We start from the raw sequence: 27,878 nt of genomic DNA, 5'->3' as shown, positions 1-27,878 counted from the left end.
TGCGGTACTACTGAATCCGATTCCCATAAATTCAGATACGTGGTAATCATTCAGAGGATGTATTACAGATGCTATTACTCAAACTTAAAGTGGACGAGACACTGTTCCAAGACAATCATGGATGGACCCACTAACACTTCATGTAAAGCATCAAATCTACATGCAAAAGACAGAAACACTTAATATAATGAACATACAAGACAAATGCAAAGATTGTGCCGAAGAAACAAAAACATTTATATCCAAGTAATATATAGAGAAAAACAATCTCATTTTAATTATAATACTACCAGAGACTTATTTCAGAAAATGAAACTTCTTATCCTCGAATTTAAATAAAAAAATTGAATAGTTAGAGACAGTGAGGGAAACTTGGCTGCTGATATGAATGGATCAGGTGATTGTGGTTTGTCGCCATCGATATGGATCTGTATGCTAATAATAAGTATCTTAAGAATCGTGAAAGCAGCATATTCTCGCTTTAACCGGATATTCGGCTTTCGGATGTTTAGGCTGCCAAAAACAAGCATACATTTAATGAATCTCCTGGAATTGATGCTTTAACAGTCCAGGCACTAAAGTCTATGGGACAGACATGCTTGAGAATAATAGGTCAGTTATATCAGGTAATATGAAGGATCGGTTTATGGCCAGATGACTGAAGATGTATCGCTAAACAAAATATAGCAGCTCAGGTGTAGGCTGTATCAGAGAGATGCAGAAACTATTTGGCACGTATAATTTGCTTGTCAAGATAATATCTAGGATGTCACCACAAGGTTGCCGGCCATCGTCCATCAAGAGTTATGTAAAAAAAAATCTATTACACGAAATACAACCATATTATAAATACTTCTGCGATTGGGAATTGAAAAACCAGAGCAATTAAACAGTAGTTCTGCTACATATACACTCATGGTTGGCCTTGATTAAGTTGTTGATTCAACGAACCCTGTATTTAGCAGGCTTAATTAAAGGTTTCCATTAAGTAGAAACCCAAAAAAATACATTAATAACTACATCCGAGATCAGTGTTATAGACAGCCTCTACGATTCAAGACTAGAACTTAACCAACAAGACAAATTACAGGATAGTTTATAGACAAAGCAAAAAGAAACGAGGACATACAACCGTTACCAGTAATCCACCTGGCCCATCAAGAACGAACGAAATAAAAAAAAAGAAATAAATTCAGGAAACAATCAAGATATGGAAAGGACAAAGGATGCAAAATACTTTAATAAACGAAGGAAGAAACTAACAATAAAACAAACACGTGGATATTGCTTGAATTTGAAACTTGCTTTTGATAACCAGCTCAAACCAAGTTAGTCTAAAGATAAACCTCATAAAAACTAAATTCATCATTTTGCTATGAGGTTTGGAAGATTGGATACTGAAAAAGAAGGAAATTGATAGACATCAAGCTTTGAAAAAAAAGATTTATTGGAGCATATTCAGAATATCATAGATTGAAGCTACGAGCATAGAACTGCTATATTGGAAGGGAGAAATAAATAATTAGCAGGTTGGAGGGAATAAGATAAGAAAATTTCTAGGCTTAGGAACCTATACTAAATAAGTTATTTATAAGATCAGAATTGACATCATGATCAACATCCTCCATTCAGAGATGCAACTTAAAGAAAAAGATTAAATGGGTATTTCAGTTTTCTGGTGTAATCTAAGTTTTATCTCGAATGTACTGGTTCTTATTATATTAAAGTGCCTTCATTCTAGATTTTGAGCTTCTTATTTGATAATAAAGTCAATGGTTGTTAAGAATCATTTTTATGGCATCAGTTGGTGTGGTGTCCATAGCTCTAATATCGAAGACAGACAAGTCTCTGGAAATTCTAAAGCTTCACTTTTAGTCTGCATTAACCAGTTTTTTATTACCAGATTGTTAATCCGTAGATTGACTTGAGATGTGCAGCCAATACGTGGTGGATAGTAAAAAATACCACACTATTTTCACCAGTCTGTTATATAAAATTTTAGGTGCAGTTTGCATCTTTGACAAAATATATGATATGTCCTAAAAACTAGGACTAAGCAATCAGCGTAACACTGAATAAGTATTTGTACTGTTTAGGTCCTCCAAGAGTCTGTCTATAACCATGTATCACAATAACTCCTTCCCATAGATAGCCTTTAGACACCTCCATACTAAGGATTGCTGGAACTTCCGCGACACTTATTATTGATCCACTTATTATGACGGTCATTTATGATATGAATGTGATGAAAAATATTTAAAGAAGGATCTGAAGAGCTTAAGTTGTAGAACACAAACAATCAAAATATGAAACACTTGATACAATTAAAAAAGAATAATGAGCAAAACATCTCTGCCTCAGTCATGCGGAGAATGAAATCATGAAACTGAAAATAATTTTCATTTTATACCTCTTCTCTGATTTTAATTTTTTAATTAGGAAGTCCCTAGTGCTAAAAAAGTAGAAATGCAATATTAAGGAAAACCTGTTGTTTCCTCTTGTGCATTTAATTAGTTTTTACCGTCGTTAAAAAACACTTCGTAGCATAAAACGAGACAGAAGAATTCCCAAAGACACTGAGCAAAAACCGTTTCGAGAGCGTTGTAATTTGAATATCTTTCTCGGGAAAATGGAGCAAAATATCTGTTTTGAAGCATAGATGAGAGGACAAAGGCAGAACCCCGGCTAAAGGGTTAGGTCGGGCAGTGGGCGAATTTCATTTTATAGGCAAATTTAATTTCATAATAAACAATACAGCTCTTAGTTTAATGTTATCTAAGTATAGTGGGTGTATCACGGTCCATGGTAGGTTACGGAAAACGGAACATTTTCTTGACAGTTTTGCGACATAGGTAATTTTTTTTTTCAAAACATATCTCTAATTAAAAAAAATTTGCATTTTTAAACACTTAAAATTCTGGGTGTAGCATTCCAAGGTCCAAAAAATGCGTCTTGATGCTAAGAATACATTTACCAAATTTTATAAAAATCTCTACAATATTGTTTAAGTTATTAATAAAAAACTGTGTTTTTTTGAAAACTTTAACAGAAGTTAAATGTAACCTTTGGGAAATGTGCAAAATTAGTGGTATCTTCTTCGTTGTCGTTTTTCTAAAATTTGGTAAATGGGAAGATGTTTTTTTTTCAGCAAAAACTACTGAATTTAATATGTTTTCGAATGATATACTTACTTTTGTGATAGCTATTTATTTTCACAGCAATATCATGGGCAAAAGAAAGAGAACCACAAAAATTGAACATTTTCAAATTTTATATTTGTTGATCTTTTGAGCATCAATGCGGTGAGTACTTGTAGATCTATCTTCCCTAACACAACAACTCCACAAATTTTCCATTAGAGAAGACGTAAACAAATAACATATCGCGATATTCATTCTTTAAGAAAAAAGGCAGGTTTTCCTTCTTTTGTAAATGGCAATGAATCCGCAAAAGAAGGAAATTCACAAACTAGGTATTACTTGATTTTAAAACAAAAGCATAGATATTTACAATTTGACAAGAACTGTCATTAAGTTTTCACTTCGACTTAAAGTAGTTAAATAATAAGTAATTTGATTTAAACGTGCTTAAAAAAATAATGCCTAGTTTCGCAAACATTGAATATCGGGACATCGTTCTCCTAATAGACGGTAACCCCATAGAAGTACATTACTATTAGTGTTCAGACGCTGTGGGGAAACTGGTTCCTTTCGAGGTTTGCGGATTAGAGAAGGTGGTCAAAATGGTCAACGCTGAGACAAGAACCTGCGATTATGAGAGCTGTTACAGAAGATAGATCTAGAAGTACTCGCCGCATTGGTGCTGCATTAAGGATTCAATATTCCACTGTACTACATAGAGTTCTTAAAAAAAATAATTTGCATCCGTTTCATTTGAAAAAAGTCCAGGATTTATTGCCAGTGGATGGTGAGGTGAGGCTTCATTTCTGTAGGTGTTACTTGAATAAGTTGCAAGAGTGGGGAACAGATCAAATATTTTGGACAGATGAAGCAACATTTAGAAGAGCCGGAATAATGAATTTAAGAAATAACAGAAAACTCTCATGCGACTGTTGTTTCACATTTTCAGCATGAGATAAGGGTGAACGTATGGATAGGATTAATGAGAGGTCGCTTTTTCGGGCCTGTAATACTTCCTGATCGGCTCAATTCCAATGAGTTTTCAAATTTATTAAGTAATGACCTTGTTAACTTTCTGAAAGAAATCCCCTTAGCCGCTAGACAGGAACTTTGGTTTCAAATGGATGGATGCCCAGCCCATAATGGCAGAATTGTGCAAAATTCCTTGAATCATTGCTTTGGGGAGAAATGGATCGGAAGATATGGTCCGGTAAGATGGCCGCCCAGAAGCCCTGACCTTACGCCCCTTGACTTTTATGTCTGGGGCACTTTAAAATCTAATGTTTATAGTATTAACATTAATACTCGAGATGAACTAATTAGTCGAATTAGTGTGTGTTGCAATGAAATGCGACAAAAACGCGTTGAACTTGAACGGGTTGTTGATAGTGTCAGAAGAAGATGCATCAAATATATTGAACAAGAGGGAAGATATTTTGAACAAATGTTATAATTTTAGGTTTGTTTAATCCTTTCAGACCTGACTTTTTTTTAATGTCAAAAAAATTTTTTTTTCGAAGATTTAGCTAATATGACACTATCTGAATTCATTTATATAATTTTTTTGATTTTTGTTTATTTTTTTGTATATCTGTTTGATTGTACATACCCATGTACATAAGATACGAAATTAAAAAAAAAGTTAAGCAAATACACATTTTTTATTTAGGCATAAAAGAAAGAAAATGATATAATCCTATTTGGAAGAACGGTGGAAAGTTAAAAAGCAGTTTCGATTTTTAATAAGACACAAATGCACACGACACTTGTTACAAAATACATGTGACCTTCCTTTACATCCAGCCACCTTGCATCTAGTAGCTTTTTTTTATCATCAAATTGGGGCATATGATCTACCCTATCCAACTGAACTTCAACGAGTGGGCGAGTTTCCACTTTTCTTCTTACTGGATGAGGAGACGCGGGTGGGGTAGCACTAAAAATGGTGGTCAACCCCCTTTATTTGAGGGAACCTTCTGACCCATTTTTATTAGACTTTCAGCAATCGTCATCCTGAAATCAAGTAAGTCTATAATTTTTTTTTTGAACATTACAAGGTTGGCAGTCTTTTTTATATTCCAGCCAGCTGTTAACCAAAGCAAAGTCAATCATATGCATCGTAACTCGCAGTGTCCACTTTTTTGATCTGATATTCTGTATAAACTTATTAGTTGATCTAAAAGATCGACTCCTCCCATCCTGTGATTATATTTTTTTACCACTTCTTGCCTGTTAATTTGTACATATTGTGAGTTTGTTTTATCCCACCGCTTTGCTTGACCTTCTAAACCTTTACCTACGCAATTCGATGCCAGATAAATAGTTCAATTATCTAACCATTTTACGACAACTACGCCATCCTCGCTAACAACTTCTTTGGAAAATCCTCTTGCTTCTTTTTTCATATCTCTATCGCTCATAACGGGAGACTGAAAAAATCTGTTTGTTCTTATAGTCCCAGCAGCAAGTATCTCTTTCTTTTTTAACTCAACAAGAAGCAAATAGGAATTGAAGAGTTATCAAAAAACAATTGATGGCCTGGTTGAGAAATCCTGTTTGCAAAGTGAAGAATTACACTAGCTCCCTGTCCAAATTTTTGAAGATTGTCTTCATTTAAACCAGCTATCTTTCCTTGATAAAACACAAAGTCATAAGCTTGTCCACTTTTTCCACATAACACGAAGACCTTTATTCCCCATGGACATGGTTTGCCTTTTATATACTGTTTTATGTTTATAGATCCAGTGAAAGGAATCATTTGCTCATCAACACAAAGTTGACGTTCGAGGTTTAATTGCAAACATCTTTTTCTGACAGATTCTATAATTGGCCTAACTTTAAAGAGTCTATATTTTGATTCAGTTGGCTTTTCCAAATTATTTACGAAATGAAGACAGCTGCGTAACTGAAAAAACCTATCCCTTGACATGTTTTCCAAAAAAGCATAAATTCTTAGGGTACGATCCCAATACATTCTAATTCGAGGAAATTTATTCAGGCATCCAATCTTGATATGAAGAACTATTAAAACTTTTATTTCAGATTCGGTTGTTGGTCTATAGTTTTTGACGTTATTTTGCAATGCATAAATATTTATATATATTGACATTTCCTCAAATAGTTTTTCCGGAATATACCTCAAGAAATATTCAATAGGGTATGCAGGCTCAATTGGGTCTATATTACTAATGTCTTGGTCTTGATTCCATTCTTGTCTTATTGTTTCAAATTTTATTTTTTTCGAAGTAACCCCACTTTTCTTTTTCTTTATCTTAGCTGCTACTACTGATAAAGATTAGTCATCACTGCTGGAGTCATCGGCACCGTGTTGGTTTCCGTTTCTTTCCTGATGTTGCTCATCCATCTTTGTCAGAGTGTCAGGTCCTACTCTTGGATCACCGGGGACGGTCACGCTTTCTAAAATATCGTCTTCGTTTTCATTTTCTTCAATTTCTTCAATATCCGACAAATCGCCATTTTCAACTAAGTCGATAAGTTCTTGTATATCTTCTGGGTTTTCAAGACAATACTTCTTTTTATATGCACTGATTTTTAAAATCAGCTTACTAATATCTAAAAGAAAATACAATTTACAACTTACAACACTTCATACCATGTGTACATCTACATGGACAAGTCTTTATACCAGTAAAGACCGTTTGTACATACAGGTGTACATGAACTTTTAGACAATAATAATCATAGAAAAATAGTCAAGTATGTTATATAAAATAGTAATATAAACTTTATAAAGCTCTATAAACTTTTCACCAGTGGCGGATTTGCCGGTGAGGCAAGGGAGGCGACGCCTCACCTTGCATAAATATTTAAAAAAATTCGATATTATATATGTAGTAGCTTTCGTTTAAAAAATGAAAATCAATTAATATTTAAAACCTTTTAAAATTAATTTCGGTAAAATAGTAGTATATAAATCCGGTAAAACCTATTGGTCAGCGGTACCTTCCCGTCGCCTCAACATTTTACTTTATGAACGTGCTCTTTGAGCTATACCCGCCCGCGCAATCACAAAATATCGCCACCGAATGGTCCGATTGAGGCGATCTTCGCTGTCGCCGCATGAAAAACCGAAAGATACCCGGTACGAAACGATTTTAAAGTTGGAAAAGCCCGCTGGCAATCAAGTGGCGGGCGGAGAACACCACGTTATTAGCAGCCTAGAAAATAGAAAATTTCTATGTTGTTTTGTTATTGAGAAGAATTGTTTTTTTTTTAATAAATATGAATTATTTGTTTTTGTACTGTTTGTAGTATTAAGTGTTTGTGATTTAGACTTTACAAAACATTTTTAATTAATTATAAAAAGTCATGGCTGTGTTTGGCCCTGAATATGACCCATTACTTTGTTTGCTGGAAATTCCGTTTTCCAGAAGAACGGAAAATGAAAAAAGAGAGATTCTTACTATTGGTAGACCTCAGCCATCTTTATACAATTTAAAAGAAGATAAAAGATCAGGTAAAGAAAGGGCGATGATAGTAATTTGGAAAGGAGTAGTTTAAATTTCATGTATGGCAATATATTTTTTTTATATTTTATCTTTGAAATATTAGTATGTAGTAAACTTCTACTAATGTAATATAAAAAAATAATCATAATATATAATATTTATGTTATTATTATTTTTTATTTCATAATACTAATTATTTTTAAGAATAAAATAATATATTGTTATAAAATCTAATCTATTTAATTATTTATACATATACAATTTTATTCTTGTTTTCTGCCATACATGAAGTTCCAAACTACATATACTCAACCGATTTAAAGTAAACCTACTTATGCCAAATAATGTTTTTTTATAATTTTTTTAAATGACTAAATATATAAAATTGGGCTGACTGTACCTTTCTTCATTATTCATCCTCTTTTAAATGTTGATCGACCTAAATATTAGAAAATAATGATTATATTATATTTATTTATTTCAAATTTTCCTTAAACCATTTTTTTTAAAATCTTAAACATTGTAAAAATATAGGTCGATCAACCACAATAGTACTAATTACGTTTTAGGCTCAAAGTATTTTCGTTCCTTTCAATCATCTTGGCACAATACCCATCTTTGGTTGTGTGGGAGTATATATGCTCAAAAATTTTTTTGTTGGCCATGTGTTCTCCTTTCACATGTAAAGTCTGTCTGGGTCAAAGAAGGATACTATGACCTTAAAAATTTGCAAGGGTCAGCAAAAAAGCATGCGGAATCAGGCAATCATTTAACATCATTTATGAATTTAAAAGGACTAGAAAAAAACATGTCAACAATAAAAGATTTACTACAGGAAAATGTCTCACATTGTAAAATCATATACAATGAGAAAGTTAGAAAAAGCAGAATGAGTAACTTAATTGATACCACTATACTCCTAGCAAAACAAGAACTGTCATTTCGTGGTCATCGAGAGGGTGAAGGTTCGGAAAATAGGGGAAACTTTATTGAAGTTTTTAATTCCAAAATAAAATGTAATGAAGAACTACGAAATCATATTAAAAAGCTTGGAAAATCATTTTGTTCCAAAACCATTCAAAATGATTTAATTTTTTTGAAGTAATTAAAGAAGATATTAATCAGCAACTTAAACACACGGAGTTTTTTGCCGTAATTGTAGATGATACCACCGACATTACTGAAAAATCTCAGTGTGCAATGTCACTAAGATATGTAGAGAAAAAATCTCTGAATATTTATGAACGATTTTTGGGTTTTTACGATGTGAGTGATGACCGAACTTCAGAAGCCTTATACACATTAGTTGCCAGCGTTTTATCTCCATTTAATTACAGAGAAAAGCTCGTGGCACAGTGCTTTGATGGAGCAAGTGTCATGGCTGGTCACATTAACGGTTTGCAAATGAAAATTAAAAATGATGCTCCTGAAGCAACTTTTATTCACTGTTCAGCCCATAAACTAAAATTGGTACTTCAAGACGGATGCAAATCTATTAAGGAATGTCGAATATTTTTTGCTACTTTATCTGGAATCCCTAATTTCTTTCATCAGTCGGCCAAACGAACAGAAAAACAGATTTCCCTTATGACATTTTACAAAAAAACATTTGATGTTGTCCTATGCAAAAAATATGTTGATACATGTATTATGCAACTAGGCGAATTAAGGACGGATGATATTTTTTATAATTTAAAAACAAAATCAGATAATTTAGTTAATAATGCCAAACAAACTATCAGTTTTTCATATAATCTTAAAGAAAAGTCTAACGAAAATATGAAAGGTCTTTATTTTAAAATTCTTGATACAATAGTTGTACAATTAACAAAAAAATTTAAGAACTTTACAGACATACAATTTTTAGCGCTAATTGAATGCAATAACTTTATAAAATTTAGAAAGATATTTCCTGAAGATTTGTTGGCAAACCTAGTTAAAAATTACAAAATTTTTGAAAAGGAAAGACGCGTTAAAAAATAAACTGAAAATAATATTTGGCGATGAACAGTTTTCAGGCTGTAGTCCGCAACAAATATTTAATATTCTCACAAACAACCTAAAAGATGTTTTTCCGTATACAACTAAACTTATTATGCTCATATTAACTTTACCTATTGCAAGTGCAAGTGTGGAAAGACATTTTTCTTGCCTTAAGAGAATAAAGACTTACCTTCGTAATACTATGAATCAAGACCGGTTATCTGACATTGCACTCTTGTTAATCGAAAAGTCGCTTATTAATGATATGACTAATTCCAAAAGACGAAGAAGACTTTTATGAAAAAATTATAAAAACTTTTTTAGTAACTAAAAATCGAGCCCTTGAGTTAGTTTATAAAGTTTAATTTGTTAGCTTATTTTTAAAATTTGTTATTTAGGTCTGGTATAGAGGTTAATTTTTTGTTTGTTTTCGCATGTATTAAATACATTACAATAATAAATAACTGTTATAATTGTACTGTATTGTTCGAAACTTTAAGTCTTTAAAATGTTTTATTTCAACTTAAATCAAGGTAAGTAGTACAACTTTTTTTTTCCAAAAACTAACAAATTTATAATGAAAGTTTTGTTGGAAATAAATTATCTAAAAAATCGCGGTTTCTTATAACTTGAAAATATATTATAATTAATTTTTGGGGTTCGCCTCACCTACCAAAACCCACCAGATCCGCCACTGCTTTTCACAGTCATTTTTTTTCAAAAAAAATACAAAATCCATACAAAAAGCACAGAGCTTACCTTGAGTCGATAATGCGCAATACAACTAGGTCATGTTTTTGTTTACTACTTCACATTTTGTCTCATAGATGGAACTAGAAAATGGTTTTTGCGTGGTAAATATGTACATAAAGAAGTACAATTGGTATAAACTATGAATGCTTGCGGGTTGATTAAAAAAATAATCAATAAAGTCAGTGTACATACCCATGTACACCGGGTCTGAAGGGGTTAATGAAATTTTGATTTTTTAATTTCAAAAAATATAAAATTTGAAAATTTTCAATTTTTATAGTTTTCTTTTTTTTGCCGATGATTTTGCTGTGAAAACAAATAGCTATCACAAAAGTAGGTATATCATTAGAAAGCATATTAAATGCAGTAGCTTTTGCTGAATAAAAAACATGTCTCCAAATTTTAGAAAAACGACAACGAAGAAGATACCACTAATTTTGCACATTTCCCAAATGTTACATTTAACTTCTGATAACACCTGGTATAAAAAATTACTTAAAAACTTAAATATACCCGCCTTATAGCAAATTTAATTCTCTTTCAGATGGTATATCTAAATTTTATGTGGTGGTAAGAATAACGGAGATATTCTTGTTTATATGAAAAAATAAACAAAGAAATTTGATAAAATCAAAAAATGTTAAATACAAGAAGAACTAACAACCTTTAGAAAAAATTTTATATCACTTTTTTGTTGCAAATGACTTGTTTAATCACCTCTTAAAGTATGGCGTTTTTATAGTACCTTGTATACCGTTAATTATAGAATCTTTTCAATTCACAGCTTCAACAGCCCTTTCTTTGTATAAAGAATGGAAGCTGAAATTGCCTTTTATTCCATGGAATTTTGTTTTTGTTTTTTTTTTTGTATACAGTGTATTATTATTATTACTAAGAAAGTACTGTAAGAACTGAATAACTCAATATACTACAAAAGTTATCAAAATGCGAATAAATAATATATTAAAAACTCAAATTCATTAAATTTTATTGTCATAAGTCAGATTAGTGTTAAAATTCTTTTGACGTAAAAATATTCGAATTTGAAACACTGTCGGGTCGCGTGCTTACTCTTGATGCACCTGGCGCAGCTCCCATCGATGAGGATGCTGCTGCTGCTGCTCCTGCTGCTCCTGCTATTCAACCCAGGCAGGCAGGATTCGTTGCCTGGCAACGAGAGATCAATAAAACAATCAAACGACTACGCCCTCGGATCTAACACCCCTTCCCCTCTAAGGGAATGGGTTTGTATTTGTACACTGCTCAGCGAAAAGTTTTTGCAAATTGGACATTTGTTCTCTTGTTTGGTTAATTTTACAACTTTGGTAGTAAATGCACAGGTAAGGAATTTTGAAAAGAAAGTTAGATATAAAGAATCCTAAATTGTCAACTATTCGAGATCCATCCATTCATTGTTGTGATAACTTGTGATTTCTATACTTTATAATCTATTGATGCCATGTTAAAAGATTCTTTAAGAGTAATAAACAGGCATGTTAATGAATTTATTCTGTAGATTTTACAAAAAAATATTGGCATCTGGTTTTCCAGGCAACCACAGAATAACGTATGACGTAGTCAGCAAAATGCCTTTTTTGTAACGATAAAATAATGTCATTTAAATGACAATAAAAACAAGGACTTACATTAATGTATGAGGGAATCATTTGATAACATTAAAATAAGTAAAACCCATGTTTTTAAGATAAATCCTCTTTATCGTCACGTGCTCTCCCGTTGGTGCACTTGTGCGTTTTGATGCAAATTTGTGTTTTGTGATATTTATTGCAGTACACTTATATGGGTAAGTAGGTATAAATAATGTAATACTATTGACTTATATCATTCAAAAAATAAATTTCCTATTACCACCATATTCTTGCAGCACTTCCGTTTGGAATTGATAGTTGTCAGTTTGATCTTTCTAGTTTCTTTATAATGCAGAGCCCAATCGTACTTAATTACTTTGATATTGGTTTATACACTTTATTATTTTTAATATTTTTGCTTTGTATTGATTTCAGTAACTTTTGTATAAATAATAGTTGGAACGAGTAGTGTATTTAATTTTGTTATAGAATAATGTTTTTATGATTTATTACTTTGTCAAAATGTCACCGCACTAGTCTTTAACAGTAAAAACCTCTAGTGAAAGTGTTAGTTATTTAACTGCTATTGAAATAATCATTTTATTATCAACTTAAAAAAAAGAATAAAAAAGTGTTTACAGAGGTTTTTTGCATTTTGCTTTTCAGTACCATAATTTGAAATAAAAATCTGCCTTACCTTGCATTTTTTTATAATTAATTAAATTAAGTTCTCCTGTTCGTCCTGTAGAGAATGTTCACCTACGAGTAAAAATTAAATCATACCACAATGAAAAAGAAAATAGATATAAATATGTCCGTTAAATCAAAATATCGCGTTAAATAACATTGCATTTTTCCCACTACAGTTTTATATTTACAGAAAAAATACTATTAGATTTTTATTATAAATGTAAATGACTGTAAGCTCCTTACTAGCCAGCGGATAGACCTGTTTTATCAAATTTGAGAGCTCTGTATAAAAACTTTATAAATTATTTATCAATCATTATATCATTCACGTCACCTAACTGACGTTATTTTGATAAGACTTATTCACATAATTTTTATCGTCATTATGACGTCATGTAAAAACGTCAATATAGTCATTCGCTGACGTTTTTGTTATGGTTTTGAGACGTCATTTGGTTTCCTGGGTTGTATTGACTTGAATGAAGAATATTATTTAAAATTCACATTATTCATAACAAACATTCACATTAAACATATTGAAAAACGAGTAATTTATTTTCCAGATTTGTTGGATTCTATTGAATTTCAATATTTTGCTGACCAAATATGCGTTTTTTAGTTTTCTACAGCTGAATGATTTTCTGTCAATCTAATACTAATTATATATGAAAAATTAAAGTTAATTTTCTTTGTCCAAAAACACTTCATATATTAAAGCAATAATATAGCAACATTTCTAATATACTTAATAAACGAAAAAACTTCTAATCAATGTTTTACGTAACATTGGTACTAACATTTTTAAACATAATTTACATTCTGCGTAGCACTCCAGTACAACTCTGTTCAGTTTTCAAGCTTAATCGTCACTTTTTTTTATGAATTTATTACACTGGATTTATTCATTTATTTTATTTGGTAAATTATTGTGATGCCTGGTCGATAGGATTTCTCAAAGCAATGTTGTTCTAGCACTAAGTAGACGAATATTATTATTTCTTATATAATAATCATGAATATCTCTAGAATAAATAATCGTATAATTTGACTTTTGAATCCTTTATTTTTAGGTATATAAATCAATTTTGCTTGCCTTTACTTAAGAATTCAGTCAATGAAGTTTATTTTTACTATTTTGTACAGATTATTGGTAAGCATCAAAGGGTCAATACCGTGAAATGGGGTGAATAGAAACTGCTGGGTGAACAGCAACAAAAACGGGAAACTTCTTTAAAAAAAAATCAACATCGGAATCAAACCTCCCAATGCTTCAAATTTGTTCTCAAACGGTCAACAGATGTCGCCATAACTACTTTAACAGGCCAAAGATGTTTTATGTTGGCAGCCCTGATTGCAGTACCAACCACCCGTCGGAGTGAACACGTGCTTTTTTCATCACTAGCAAAATTTTATTCACAATGCTTAGCTAAAAACAGGTAAGACATTGCGTTTTTGATTAACGCAGCTGCAAGGTGGTTTACATTGCCTATTTCAGAAATTGCTTGTCTTGCTTATTTTTTTTGCTATGATGTAAATATAATACATAACGTCACTTTTAAGTAATTTTGTTTTTTCTTTTACAGGAAAATGCTTCGCGTTTATAAACCAGACCCTCGAGGTAAAACATATAATAACATTCATTATTCTGTGCTTTATCGGCACCACAAAAATCGAAGTCTAAAGCGTCATGGAGGACAAAGAGCCCTAACCAAACAAGAAGAAGATATTTTAGTATATCAACTATAATAGTTTGTTCCGATTGGGGGTATCCACTTGACCATTTGGACGTCAGGATGATGATAAAAAATTACCTAGAAAGTAGAGGTAAAACAATAACGAGTTTTAAAGATAATATCCCTGGCAGACACTTGTCTATTCTTTTTTAAAACGTCACAAATATGAATTAAGATCTAGAATCTGCCAAAACATCAAGCGCTCAAGAGCTGCAGTTTCTCCCAATACTATCAATGCTTATTTTGACAATTTAGCCACGGAGTTGAAAAATGTACCGCCATCAATGATAATAAATTACGACGACACAAATTTAACTGACGATCGGGGTAGAAAGAAAGTAATCTCGAAAAGGGGCTGTCACTATCCAGAACGTATTTGCAATACGTCGAAGTCAGCCGTTTCTATTATGTACGCTGCTTCAGCTGATGGAAAATTGTTCCCACCATACGTGGTTTACAAAGCTAAAAATTTGTATACATCTTGGACAGTTGGAGGACCAAAGGACGTCAGATTTAATAGAAGTCCATCAGGTTGGTTTGATGCGATTTCCTTCTCAGATTGGGTAGCGAGAACTGTCATACCTGCAGTAAAAGATCTACCGGGAAAGAAGTACTTAATTGGCGACAATCTGAGATCACATTTTTTCTGCAAGTACGGTATCTCTTTACGAAGAAAATAATATTTCATTTATTTTCCTCCCGGCTTACTCTGCTCATCTGACCCAGCCTCTGGACGTGGCACTTTTCCGGACTCTTAAAAGAGCTTGGCAACAGATCCTTGAAAAATGGAAAATGGGGGCTGGTTCAAAGCATTGCACGATTCCAAAGGACAGATTCCCTTTCTTGCTATATGACTTGTCAAAGGCTATTGAGCCTAATGCTGTAAAAAACATACAATCTGGGTTTAGAAAGTGTGGATTTTTTCCAATAGATACGGATCAAGTCTTGGGATGCCTTCCGCAGCAAAATCTTGACAAGACAAATGATGAGAATCAGAACATTGAAGAAGGACTTAATAACTCTTTGGTAAATCTTCTAAGAGTCAACGTCGTAAAATTCAAGTTCCTGCTGGCAAAAGCGTTACAAGTGCAGATTTTGAAAGCACGTTGGATAAAGACGGTCAAGAGGATAAATTTGGAAAGATGTATGGAAACCTAAGAATATTCAGACCCGGAAATAAATTTGCCCCTTAGTAATTTCATGCCAATAATGGCTCTTCAAGAATCATTCTTCAAGTGAAGACTCTGAAATGAAAAAAGACCAAGATCATTCTTCAGATGCAGACTCAGAAATGGACACTTCACTACCAAGTTTCACCGATAAGTCCGAGAATAAGTTGGATACAAATAATTCATCAGCATCAGTCTGCTTTGAGGGTAAATTGTTCCGATGTGTTTCTCCTATTTCACTTGATTTAATAGATAAAGGAACTTGGCTTCTGGTGTGTTTTCCAACAAAATATCGAAATGGACAAAGAAATACATATTTTATCGGACAAGTAATTAATATTACAGAAAATGACATTGAAGCCACTTTCTTAAGAAGTCTCCCCACCAAACACTCGTCAGGATATATTTATGGATATCCAGAAGTTCCGGATGTTTCCACCATTCATTTAGCCAGGTTGTTGGAGAGGTTTTCCCAGTTCATGACGAGATAGAAGCATCTACGTTAAGAAGAGACATTTTAAGACATTATTTTCAATTTAATTTGCATCAAAGTTGTTTAATTTGAATAATATGTTTAAACTTGTTACATTTCTATAGAAATAAATGTTTTTTTTTGTAAAATTGGTGTTTTTGTCATTTGTTTTGTATTTTTTTATCAATTTAAATTTTTTTTCAGGTTTTCCTATTCGTCCTCGTGTGGGTAGAATAGAAAAATTTGACCAATTTAAATGGGTGTTTCTATTCACCCCACATTAAGGGTGAATAGAAAAAAAGGGTTTTAATTTTTTTTTTGTGGAAAAACCTCTATTTAAAAAAAAATCTATTATGCGCTTTTTGATCTACAAGTCGAGACCTGTAGATTCCTTATTTTTTGTTGTCAAAAAGATGACTACCATGTTAGCAACAGAGTAGGAAAGGTTCGAAACTGGTTCTATTCACCCCAATTTACGATATTAAAAAGAATTTTCAGAATCCATTATTTTTTTCTTATAAGACAGTTTTTACATGATAAGTTTCCGGATCCGTGGATTGGGAGAAGAAGTTCAATAGAATGGCCGGCGAGATCACCAGATCTAACACCCCTCTACTTTTTTCGCTGGGGTCACTTAAAAACCATTGTGTTTAAAATGCAACCAGCTTCACTCGCTGATTTTCGGCAACGGAATATTACAGAATATGCATCTATTCCAACAGAAGTGTTTCAAATTATAAGAAATGAGTTGAAAATAGATTATACTATTGTTTAGCCCAAAATGGAATGGATTTTAAGCATCTAATTAAATAAAATAACACTTCACAAAAACAGAATTTATTTTATTTACCTTAGACCTTTCTTTGACCCTGTATGAGATTTAGGAAAAACTCTTGTGCAACTGAATACTACTTCAAAAGATATTTAATTTAAGTTATCACAAAAGAGGTAGGGCTCAAGGGGTGACTCACCCTATAACCAAGATATGGTAGTTGTAGGTCCCCTTACCTGTATATAACATTTGTACAAAATTGCGCTTTTCTAACTTTTTTAGTTTTAGAGATATTTGCATTAAGGTTTTTTAATCGATACCCTGGATATGTTATACATAGATTCAACCTGTCACTTTAACGAGCATTTTAATAGTAAACAAGGACCTAAATTACAAATTCATAGAAATATGAGTCTAAAAATCAAAATACTAATCTTAAGATCTTAATCACACTGTGCTTACTAAAACACTTAAGAATTTGATCAATAGAGTTTATTTTTAGTATTTTGTACAGATTATTACTGTAGGCATAAGAGGGTTAAGGCTAAAAAGGATTTTTATATTTATATTTTGTAAGACTATAGAAATTAGACTTAGAGCATGTATCCTATACTGGAATGTGATATCTTAAAATCTAAAGGATATAAGCATTATATATCAACATTTTCCTGACACATGGTGAAGGTACGTGTAAAATAGCATGAATTCCATTGGAAGTTACGTCCGGCGCCATCTATTCATAACTCTTTGTAGCTTATAGATTTGACAATTGGAATAAGAGATGGCACCCTATAGGGGTCATTCAATAATACTCCAATTTGTTAGTTTTGCAGGTTAATTTAAATACAATTACTACGTAACGTAATAAAAATATTCATAAAAGGTTTATAATTATAATTAATTTTACATTAAAACTCAAAATATGATATTTTTTTATTAACAGAAACTATTTTTAGACTGCTGTATCGAATCATCATGAATGTGAAATCTAGCCTGCATGTCAGGATGGCCGAGCGGTCTAAGGCGCCAGACTCAAGGTTTCCTTGCCTACTTTGTAGGTGTTTCGAGCGTTCTGGTCCTCTCTGAGGGCGTGGGTTCGAATCCCACTTCTGACATAACTTTTTTATTGTTTTTAATGAATTTATTTTCTATTATTTTTAAGAAGTATAGTTTAAAAAAGTTTTACATAATCAAATTGTTATTTTTTTTTCTATTCATAGCGAGATAAGATATTTTAACATTTACTTTTATCTTATCTAGTTAGGTTTTTTTTTGTAATTTAAGTTCCTTCTTACGTAGTGTGTTTTTCTATTAACTATTATTGGCAAGTAAGTTTATTTGTTATTCTTCATATTTGGCCAGTCTACCACCTTTTTACTTGCTGTCACAGAACGGCTCTGAAGAGTCTTATATAAAATGACTAAACTAACATACAATGCCCTATATTATTTCGTCGCTACAGTGTATCAACACAAAGTATAGATTCACTTCAAGTGATGACTGATAGTCCACCTTTTTACACATTTTTTTACGAAAGAAAGCAGGCATGGCTAATATTAATAGTATCAGAAAGAGACAGGAAATAAAAATGTATATACTTAAATGATATAGCTGTCTACTCATCTTATTGTCACTTTGTAGATGTTTCGATAGAAGATCGTCTCTGAAGGCGTGGGTTCGAATCCCACTTCTGACATAACTCTTTTATTATTTTATAGAAGTAAAGTTTTATTATTTTTACGATAGGGGGCTTAAAGGAACTTTTACATGATCAAACTTTTGGCTGATATGCAGACTTATGGCTAAAATAGTATATGAGAAAGAGACAGAAATATAAATTAATATAATTTAATCATAGTTTCTGAAGTTTTTAATTGTGTGAAACCTTAGAACATTGAATACACATGGCCTTTAATGTTCCAAGTACCAAATATAAAAAAACAATGCCTACTGACTATTAGCTTATTGTACTACATTTAAGCTATAGTATACAGGTTCAGTAATGGGAGAAGGATCCCTAGTAGCTCTAGAGTCGCTTTGGGTAAAAAAGCTTCTGTGATGACATGGAGAGCTTTATTATGAACTACCTGTATAAACTACTGCTGAGTCTGGATGTCGGCCCAAGTTATGAAGGGTGTAGACGCAGTAGATCCTCAATTTCGTCCTTTTGAAAAGCTTGATCCGATAGTTGAGTAGAGAATAGATTTGAGAGATTGCGCTTTTTTAGCCTGAGTAATGTAACAGAAACATTGATTCCTCTCAAAAATGATGTATGTATCAATAACAGCTATAAAGATTATAAACTGTACAGCTTGCATTTTGCAAATGACCAAGTAATACTTGCAGAAGATTAGGATGATATCCACTACATGTTACGGAAAATAGACGAAAAATACACCAAGTGGGTCAAATAACCCATAAAAAACAGTGTATGTGGTGGTGGGAGGAAAAGGAAGGCATTTAAAACCAAGGGGTACACAAATAAAAAAAAACTGACAGCTCTAAATTTGTCAGTGTAAGCATTACAAATAATGATCAGAACACAAAGGAAATAGCAATTAGAATCAAACAAAGTAATTTAGCAATACGTCAACTAAACAGTAAACTCTGGATAAGCCACATCATTCCAAACACAAAAATTAAAATGTACAAAAGTATCATAGAGAATATTATTACAGATAGTTCAGAGCTTTGGATATTAAATAAAAAAAGACCTCCAAAATAAAAGCAATGGAAATGAACTGCTGGTGTAGGTGTTGCGAACTGGTTAGTCGCAAAAGACAGAATAAGAAATACTAAAATCAGAGAGCGTATGGGCATAGAAATCCACATCCTGGAAACTACAGAATGCAAAAATGATATGGCCATGTCGAAAGGGAATAGTCAACGATGACCAAAGCGAATACTACATCCGGAAAAGTGGTAGACCAAGAAGATCGTAGAGAGAAGAAGTAAACTGTATTGTGGGAGATAGAGGTTTACAACCACATGACTGGAAAGATGTTTAGCGTTGGAAACTAGGACGCGAGAAACAGCGACAACCGTAACAAACTTGTTGTAATATTTATCTAGAATGTCAAAAACGCACGTCCACCGAGAGAATGTGGAGGTAAAAAAAATTACACAACAGCTTTTCTGGACTAGATCTTTTAATATTTATTTTAATCTAATTTAATCAAAATGCCACTATTTCGCCGCGGGTTGACGTCATTATCATTTTTTTGGAAGAATACTAGATTTTAGACTCTCCCCACTGTTCCCGAGCCTCTTCTAAAAATTCCAGTCACTTGGAGAAGAGGATGAGTATCGCACTCACAAACAGCATTAACCTTGCGATAGTCGTCATAGACGCGGACTTTTTGACTTGGGTTCCACGGCACCAAGTTCCAATATCACATCTAGCTCCTTGTCAATATGCTGTTGCCTGATAGGGTTGCATGTGGATCCCGATAAGGTTAGGGCTTAGACGTTCCAACATCCAAAAGTGTCACAGAAGTCAGAAGGATTGTGGGAACTTTTTCGTAATACTGTAGGTTTCCTAAAGACTTTTCCAATTACCTGTTTGTTGCCTAAAAAATCGTAAATTTGAGTGGACGTCTGACTGTGAGGAAGCATTCATAAAGGTGAGGGAATGCTTGATTAACACACCCGTTTTAGCTTCTCCTGATTACTCGTTAGACTTCGTTGTTCAGTTCGATACCTCTGGCTATTATAGTCTTGGGGTTGTTTTAGTTCAACCTTATACTGATGGTACTGAGCGGACTATCAGTTTTATTAGTAGAAGTCAACAAGAGCAAGACTTCTCCACGACATTCCACAAAAGGGAATGCCTTGCAGTTGTCTGGTACCTTCAAAAAATCCGCCCTTATTTAGACCTTGTTAAGTTTTCGTTGAATACTGATCGTTATTCTCTAGTTTGGTTATAAAATATGCAACAACCTACATCGATCTGTAGCCAGATGGCCAGTTCAACACCAGCAGTATGATTTTATCTTAATTCGTCGTAAAGGCAAAGGACACGTTGTCCCTAATATGCTTTTCAGAGCCGTACCTAAATTGGGTGTTCTGGATTCTGTTACTCCAAAACCTGTTATTGATAAATGCTATCGTGGTATTTGTAGAAAAGGTTAAATCTTGTCCTCCTAAATTTTTTAGTTGATGAGAAAGTAATTGTAAGCTGTGAAAATATGTAAAGTATTCGGATCCAGACTTGAATCAAGAGATTGATAACTAGAAAGAGGTGATTCCGAAGAAGAACAGGTCGAAAATTATTGCTGGAGTTCACGAACTTCCAACTTGTGGTCATACAGGGGTGTTTCACTTTCAAGCGTGCTGCAGAGAAACTCTCCTGGTTAAAAATGTGATGTTCAGTTATTTAAAACTCAAAGACCTTGGAAAATAGTTTGTACATATCTTGTTGGTCCTTGGCCAAAATTTAAACATAGTAACACCTTTCTCCTAGTTGTGACCAAAGCCGTCAGCCGTTTCATGGAGATTCACGTGTTTTTACTATGTGGCTTTCCTTCCACTATTCTTTATGATAATGGTCCTCAATATCGCAATGGTATACCATTTAGAAAATTGGCTGAGAGTTATAAGGTCCACTTAAAATATTTATAATACCAACTGATCATGCTTGCCAAATGATCTATTAAAACTATGCTCAGTATGTATCTTTCTGACAATCATACGGATCAGGAAATTAATTTGGATACAGTTGATTATGTTATTTGAATATCTACACATGATACCACAACAAGACTTAACCTCTATTTCGTTAACTTTGGTAGATATGAGTAGTAAGTAAGAGAGGTGGAGGGTTGTTACATTACTAAGCCTAAATATGGATGTAACAATGTCAGAGCTCCCAAGCCAGGTATTAAGTAAAAGAGTTAGTAAAAGCCTTTTAATTTAGTTATTCAAATATCCGGTTCCAAAAAGCAGTTTTTAATTTTCCTTACCGTGACATGATGTATGTAGTTGATATAAGGAGATCCACGTTTTTGTTCTTAGAAGATCGCTGATAAAGATGTTAAACAGGCAATGAAAGAGAAGAGATGCCGAGAAGTCGATTTGATAAGAAAGATGACACAAAGATAAGAATGTCAAAATCGAACAGATGTTACAAAATCTTTATAAAAAAGTTGAAGAGCAATTGGGCGACAAATCTTCAATTGAGCTACCTGAAAAAAACTTAGACCATTTGGTGTTGAAAGAACTGAAGATGAAGATAGACTTATTGAAAAAGTTGTTTTGCACATTTTAATAAGAATTAAGTTTACACAAAGCTACTCAAAGAGAGATTAAAGTAATTTATAAATATAATACAATAAAAGAATATACAAGTAAATGCTGGAAACTGACATTAAGATATATAGTCACACATATAGGCATCAAAGTGATAAGATAGGGGATCTTCAATGTAATTCAATGTAATCATTTGAAATACTCGAGATTTGGACATCCTTCAAAAACCCACATGAACAGTAAATATGTGTATTTTACATGAGCCAAAGATGGAATTATATGCTAAATTTATCAATTATTTTAGGTATTTATTATCGGAAAATGTTAAGATAGAATTATGGACCATAATTACAGCACAGACTTTAATGTATATGTCTCTAAAAATTCATTTTATGGTACAAAACTGTAGAATATAATATTCTATCAAAGTTTATACCAACAAATTAAAGTGTTAATAAAAGTGATCGAAGATTCGGCATCTATTTTGGACTTACTCGCCATTATTGCTTTAAAAGATGAAGTCAAAGATGCGAAAAACGGAATAATGCCCGTTGCCGAACTTGCAAATGATATCCAATGCAACTGTAATCCAACATATCCAGGAAGAAGACCACTCTTAGGTCTAGAACGAATTTGGTAGGATGGCCGTGTAGATTGAGTGTGGTAAAGAAGTGCATATGTCCCACCTGGTCAGTAGGAAGGATGTTATTCTATTGATAAAAGGAAAAGAAGTGTTCAAATAAACTCTCTTCATGACCTTTTCAGTGTGAAGTGCAAAGAGGAGCTGAGATTAAGGTTGAGCTAAGGCAAATGCGGGGCCGTATTTGATGAGTTGTTTTAATATCATTAATATTTAATAATTGAAGAAATTGTTGAAAAAATGTTGAAATGTTAAATTTAACTTAAACTCTTCGTTTAAATATTTAAAAAATATTTCATCATTATAATTCCTATAATTGCAAAAAAAAAGTTTAAATTTAATTTCGAAACTTCCATTAGCAGCGGAGCAAATATAATAATAACAAAACCGAATTAATGCCGCGTTAACGCCCGTTAGCGATTTTAGTTAAATTAAATTCCGTTTCGGGGCTAAAGCACTTTGAAGTTAGTTCTAAAATAATTGATACGAAACCCACCCCTTCTTCATCCATCCCCGTGTATTACCATGGCAACGGCATCCACTTCGCTCCGCGGCTCTTTTGTTCTCTCACACTGCGTGCCGCCGGGAGATGGCTTGGGTTGCTTGCGTTCGACCGAATGTATGGGGGGTTGTTCCGATCACAATAAAACTTAAATGGTTATAATTGTCAGGGACGTAGGTAAAACCAGATTTTTAAAAATAAATGGTTTTTATGAATCAGTTCATGGCATTGCATTGATTTCTCAGTTTCAGATAAGTTATCATGTTAAAAAGGGGGTCGAAAGTCCATTATTTAGCATTCTATTGCATCTCACCTCCCTAATATGCTATCAACCATCTTAAAATATAACTTTTCGTATGTAAGTGAAAGGATCACAAACGTGAACCATCAATTCATTGCGATCATCAATGATTCCTGGGTCTCAGATAGGTTTCCATGCCAAAAAGGGGATCAAAAGTCCATTATTTGGCATTCTACCTCATCTCACCTCTCTAATATGCTATGAACCATCTTAAAATTTAACTTTTCGTATGTAGTTGAACCGATCACAAACGTGAACCATCAATTCATAGCGATCGTCAATGATTTCTGGGTCTCAGATAGGTTGCCATTCCAAAAAAGGGGGTCAAAACTCTATTACTTGGCATTCTACCTCATCTCATCTCTCTAATATGCATTAAATCTTCTTAAAATTTTACTTTTCGTATGTAGTTGAACCGATCACAAACGCGAACCATCAATTCATAGTGATCGTCAATGATTTCTTGGTCTCAGATAGGTTTCCATGCCAAAAAAGGGGGTCAAAGGTCTATTATTTGGCATTCTACCTCATCTCACCTCCCTAATATGCTATGAACTATCTTAAAATTAAACTTTTCGTATGTAGTTGAACCGATCACAATGAAATATTTTGTTCTTTTTTACTGGGTATATTAACACTTCAACTAAAGAGATCGTTATAGATTTCCATACCATAGGAAAACATTATTTGTGCACCTATTAAATTCCGGATATTCTTATGAACGTCAAGTATGGAAGTACGGGCTTTGTCTATTTAATGAACTTGTTTAGCCTTTGTAGATTCAGCACAGTACTTGAATACATAGAAAGTATAGTTCTTCATCTGAAAATAAAGGAAGAGATTTATATATATACTATTCTTACCTTGGATTAGCCAGAAAAGTTTTGAATCATCAATTCAATGTGATCGTCTATGATTCCTGGGTCTCAGATAGGTTTCCATGCCAAAAACGGGACCAAAAGTCCATTATTTGGCATTCTTCCTCATCTCACCTCTCTAATATGCTATGAACCATCTTCAAATGTTACTATTCATATGTAATTGAACCGATCACAAACGTCAACCATCAATCTATTGCGATCGTCAATGATTCCTGTGTCTCAGATAGGTTTTCATGCCAAAAAGAGGATCAAAAGTCTATTATTTGGCATTCTACCACATCTCACCTCCCTAATATGTTATGAATCATCTTAAAATGTTACTTTTCGTATGTAAATGAATCGATTACAAACATGAACCATCAATTCATTGCGATCGTCAATAATTCCTGTTTCTCAGATAAGTTTCCATGCCAAACAGGGGATTAAAAGTTCATTATTTGGCATTCTACCGCATCTCATCTCTCTAATATGCCTTGAATCATCTTAAAATGTTACTTTTTGTATGTAATTGAACCGATCACAAATGTCAACCATCAATCTATTGCGATCGTCAATGATTCCTGTGTCTCAGATAGGATTCCATGCCAAAAAGGGGATCAAAAGTCTATTATTTGGCATTCTACCACATCTCACTTCCCTAATATGCTAGGAAACCATCTTAAACTGTTACTTTTCGTATGTAATTGAATCAATCACAAACGTGAACCATCAATCTATTGCGATTGTCAATGATTCCTGTATCTCAGAAAGGTTTCCATGTCAAAAAGGAGCCAAATTCCGTTATTTGGAATTCCTCCGCATCTCACCTCTCTAATATGCTTTGAACCGATCACAGACTTGAACTGTTAATTGATCGCGATCCTCAATAATTTTTGTGTCTCAGATAAATGTTCATACCGAAAAGGGGGTCAATTATTTAGCAACCTATGGTCAAGGACCACATCAATAATTAATAACTATTATTATCATACTAAACTGACAACTCTCGAATATTGCCAGAATTACAACTAAACGTTTCTAATAAATGTTCACTTTTGAATAATTCGCGATCAAGGTTGCCGTTTGGACTTCTACTGCTAATTTCTACCAATTCTATTATCAATGCCAAATTCAAAGTAACTGTCGATATCCTTATTCCAACTTTTTCTGACAAATTAGCCATACTCAGACCATCAGCTACTCTTGACCTCCAAACTTGCCAAGAGATCTTTTGCTCTTTTTGAACTGCTTCTTCTGTCAATGGAATAAACCAAACAGCACACTTGAATGGGTGCATTTTAAAATATCTTTGTTTGATGCTTTTTATGTAAATCAGACATCCATTACTGGTCGAAAGAAGTTTCTTCATTTTAATGAATATGCGTAATGTACCATGGATTTAGATAAATTTCAAGCCCATGCATAAAAGATAAGTGAAAAACTATTGGACAAAAAGAAATGACAGTTTCATTAGACGTCCATCCCTCTTCAAAAACTGTATATTATTATTAATGGAACATAGTCATTTATGGACGTCTAATGGATTTACTAAATTAAAATAATAAGTCATTGGTCAAGCAATATTAAAAAGCCATTGGACATTAGACAATTCCAATGCATGTGTTTAAAATAAGAACAAAGTTAGTACCATTTAATGGACCTGTCCCCGAACTGTGTGGACAATGGACATAATGGTCCAATGGACTTTTTGCACCGAAACTTCTGTTATCATTAGACCTCTATCAATTTTTTTGTTTTGAAGGTATTTGAATATATTATGTATGAGGAGAAGTTATCCATCTCTCTTGGTCATTCTGTCCTGTGTAAAATTTTATTTATTGGTCGTATGGCCGGAAAAATTTGTGATGCTGTATAATTCTATTTTTTTTTTCAAAAATTAAACTCATTTTCACTGATCATTCATATTTCAAAAAAGTGAAAACCTTTGGACGTCCATTGGATAGTTTTGTGTTGTCTGGGAACATTCTTCTTATTATGTAGCTTAGATTTCAGATATCAAACCCCACGGCTAGTTTTCTTCGTCTTCTTTGTAGCTAAGGACGATCTGTATATCGGAGCTGATTTCCTGAATATTAGGAAGGATTGTGGTATGAATTGAGTACCACAGTATTTGAATTGAAATTATTTTGAATTGAAATTAGCCTACCTGGTATCCTCTTTTTATTCAATCGTTGTTCCGGAATCTCAACAGATGGTATCCGATTCACAGACTGCCCTATTTGAGCAGGCATACCCGAAAGTTTTACTCTTTGTCTCTTTGTCTGTTCAACATCTTAAAGAACGATCTCCAAGGCAGTAAGATCTGGATCCTCTCCCTACTCCAAACCCACTAATGTCGATTTGAGACCTAAATGGACAAATGATGGTTGGCCATCAAACCTAAGAAAACGAAACTGATCTACTTCTCTGAAATGAAGCTTGCACTTTTTTGGTGAAAGTGACCAACCTGCGCTGGTGTACCAGAGTTTAAAGACCTTGGAATTATATTTGACAGAAATCTCCACTACTAAAAGCAATATCAGAAAAGCCAAAGCCCAGTTTTCTCAGCTCTTTTCCCTACTTCACTCTTGGACACTTCAGGCACATCCAAGCAATACCAAATTTAAGTCACACGTCGATTTCTTTATTACTCAATAATCACTCAGAAGAAGCTGGAGAAAGGCTGATTATCTCATGGTCTTCTTGCAGTTCAGATTTCCAGTCTGTTTCCTTTATTGCTAAATATTACTGTTGGAAACACACTTTCACCTCTAATTTCACTTTCTCGTAAAGATTCTCGTCATGACCAGTACCCCTTTATCTCATGATTGCTTCAATTCTGTCATCCCTTTTTGTGGTCATCCTCTTAGCAGCTGAGTTTCATGTAAACAGTTTGTTTACCTTCATGTAAGAGTGATATTTCCATATCACTTCCATATGATGCAAATACTATTGTCACAAACACATTTATACTTTTTTATATATCTATCAATCTTTCAATACATAAACAGATTAGACTTTCTATACAAATTGTGACGTGAGACTTAATTTTTAAGAAAGGTTTCCGTCCAGACCTCTTCCCATCCACTACTTTTGTCTCTCTTATTTGATTAATTTTATCGTTTCTTCTTCTCTAAATAACCACTGTTTCATAAGGTTGAGGTTCATAAAAAAATTGTTTAATGATTGGTTTTCCTATATTCTTAGATGACACAAATTCTATTAGTAGATACATACTTAGACACTTATCATATCTGTTAGCATTTCCGACGATTTAAGATTCTGATCTAGACATCTACTTCTGCTTTCAATCTTAACTCCTTAATTGTTGTTTCTTTAAATTAGTCTTTTTCATCCTCATTGCTTTCTTCCAATTTGGATCCTTAAAAAACTCTCTTGGTTTTTATTTTCATTCTTTATTGAAGATAATGGCTTATTTATCTAGTTTTTCCAATCCATAGCATACGTTGTACATAGAATTCATCAGCTTATTTGATTTTTGCTCAAGTTATTAACAGGGCAGATCAAGTATCTCTGTATTTATAAAAGAGTTTTCTG

General features: G+C 33.1%; 1 protein-coding gene and 1 non-coding gene across 2 annotated transcripts in view; both read left to right on the top strand.

The window, feature by feature from the left end:
- The window catches only part of LOC126745845 (class E basic helix-loop-helix protein 23), a 59,069-nt gene that overhangs the window by 2,455 nt on the left and 28,736 nt on the right, over positions 1–27,878 (top strand). The window lies entirely within an intron of this gene.
- Trnal-caa (transfer RNA leucine (anticodon CAA)) lies at positions 17,770–17,885 on the top strand. The gene is made up of 2 exons: positions 17,770–17,807; positions 17,841–17,885. It is a non-coding gene; the product is annotated as a tRNA-Leu (tRNA).

Source organism: Anthonomus grandis, chromosome 16, assembly GCF_022605725.1.
Source record: "Anthonomus grandis grandis chromosome 16, icAntGran1.3, whole genome shotgun sequence".
Lineage (NCBI taxonomy): Eukaryota > Metazoa > Arthropoda > Insecta > Coleoptera > Curculionidae > Anthonomus > Anthonomus grandis.
This window is presented reverse-complemented; position numbering and strand designations above follow the sequence as displayed.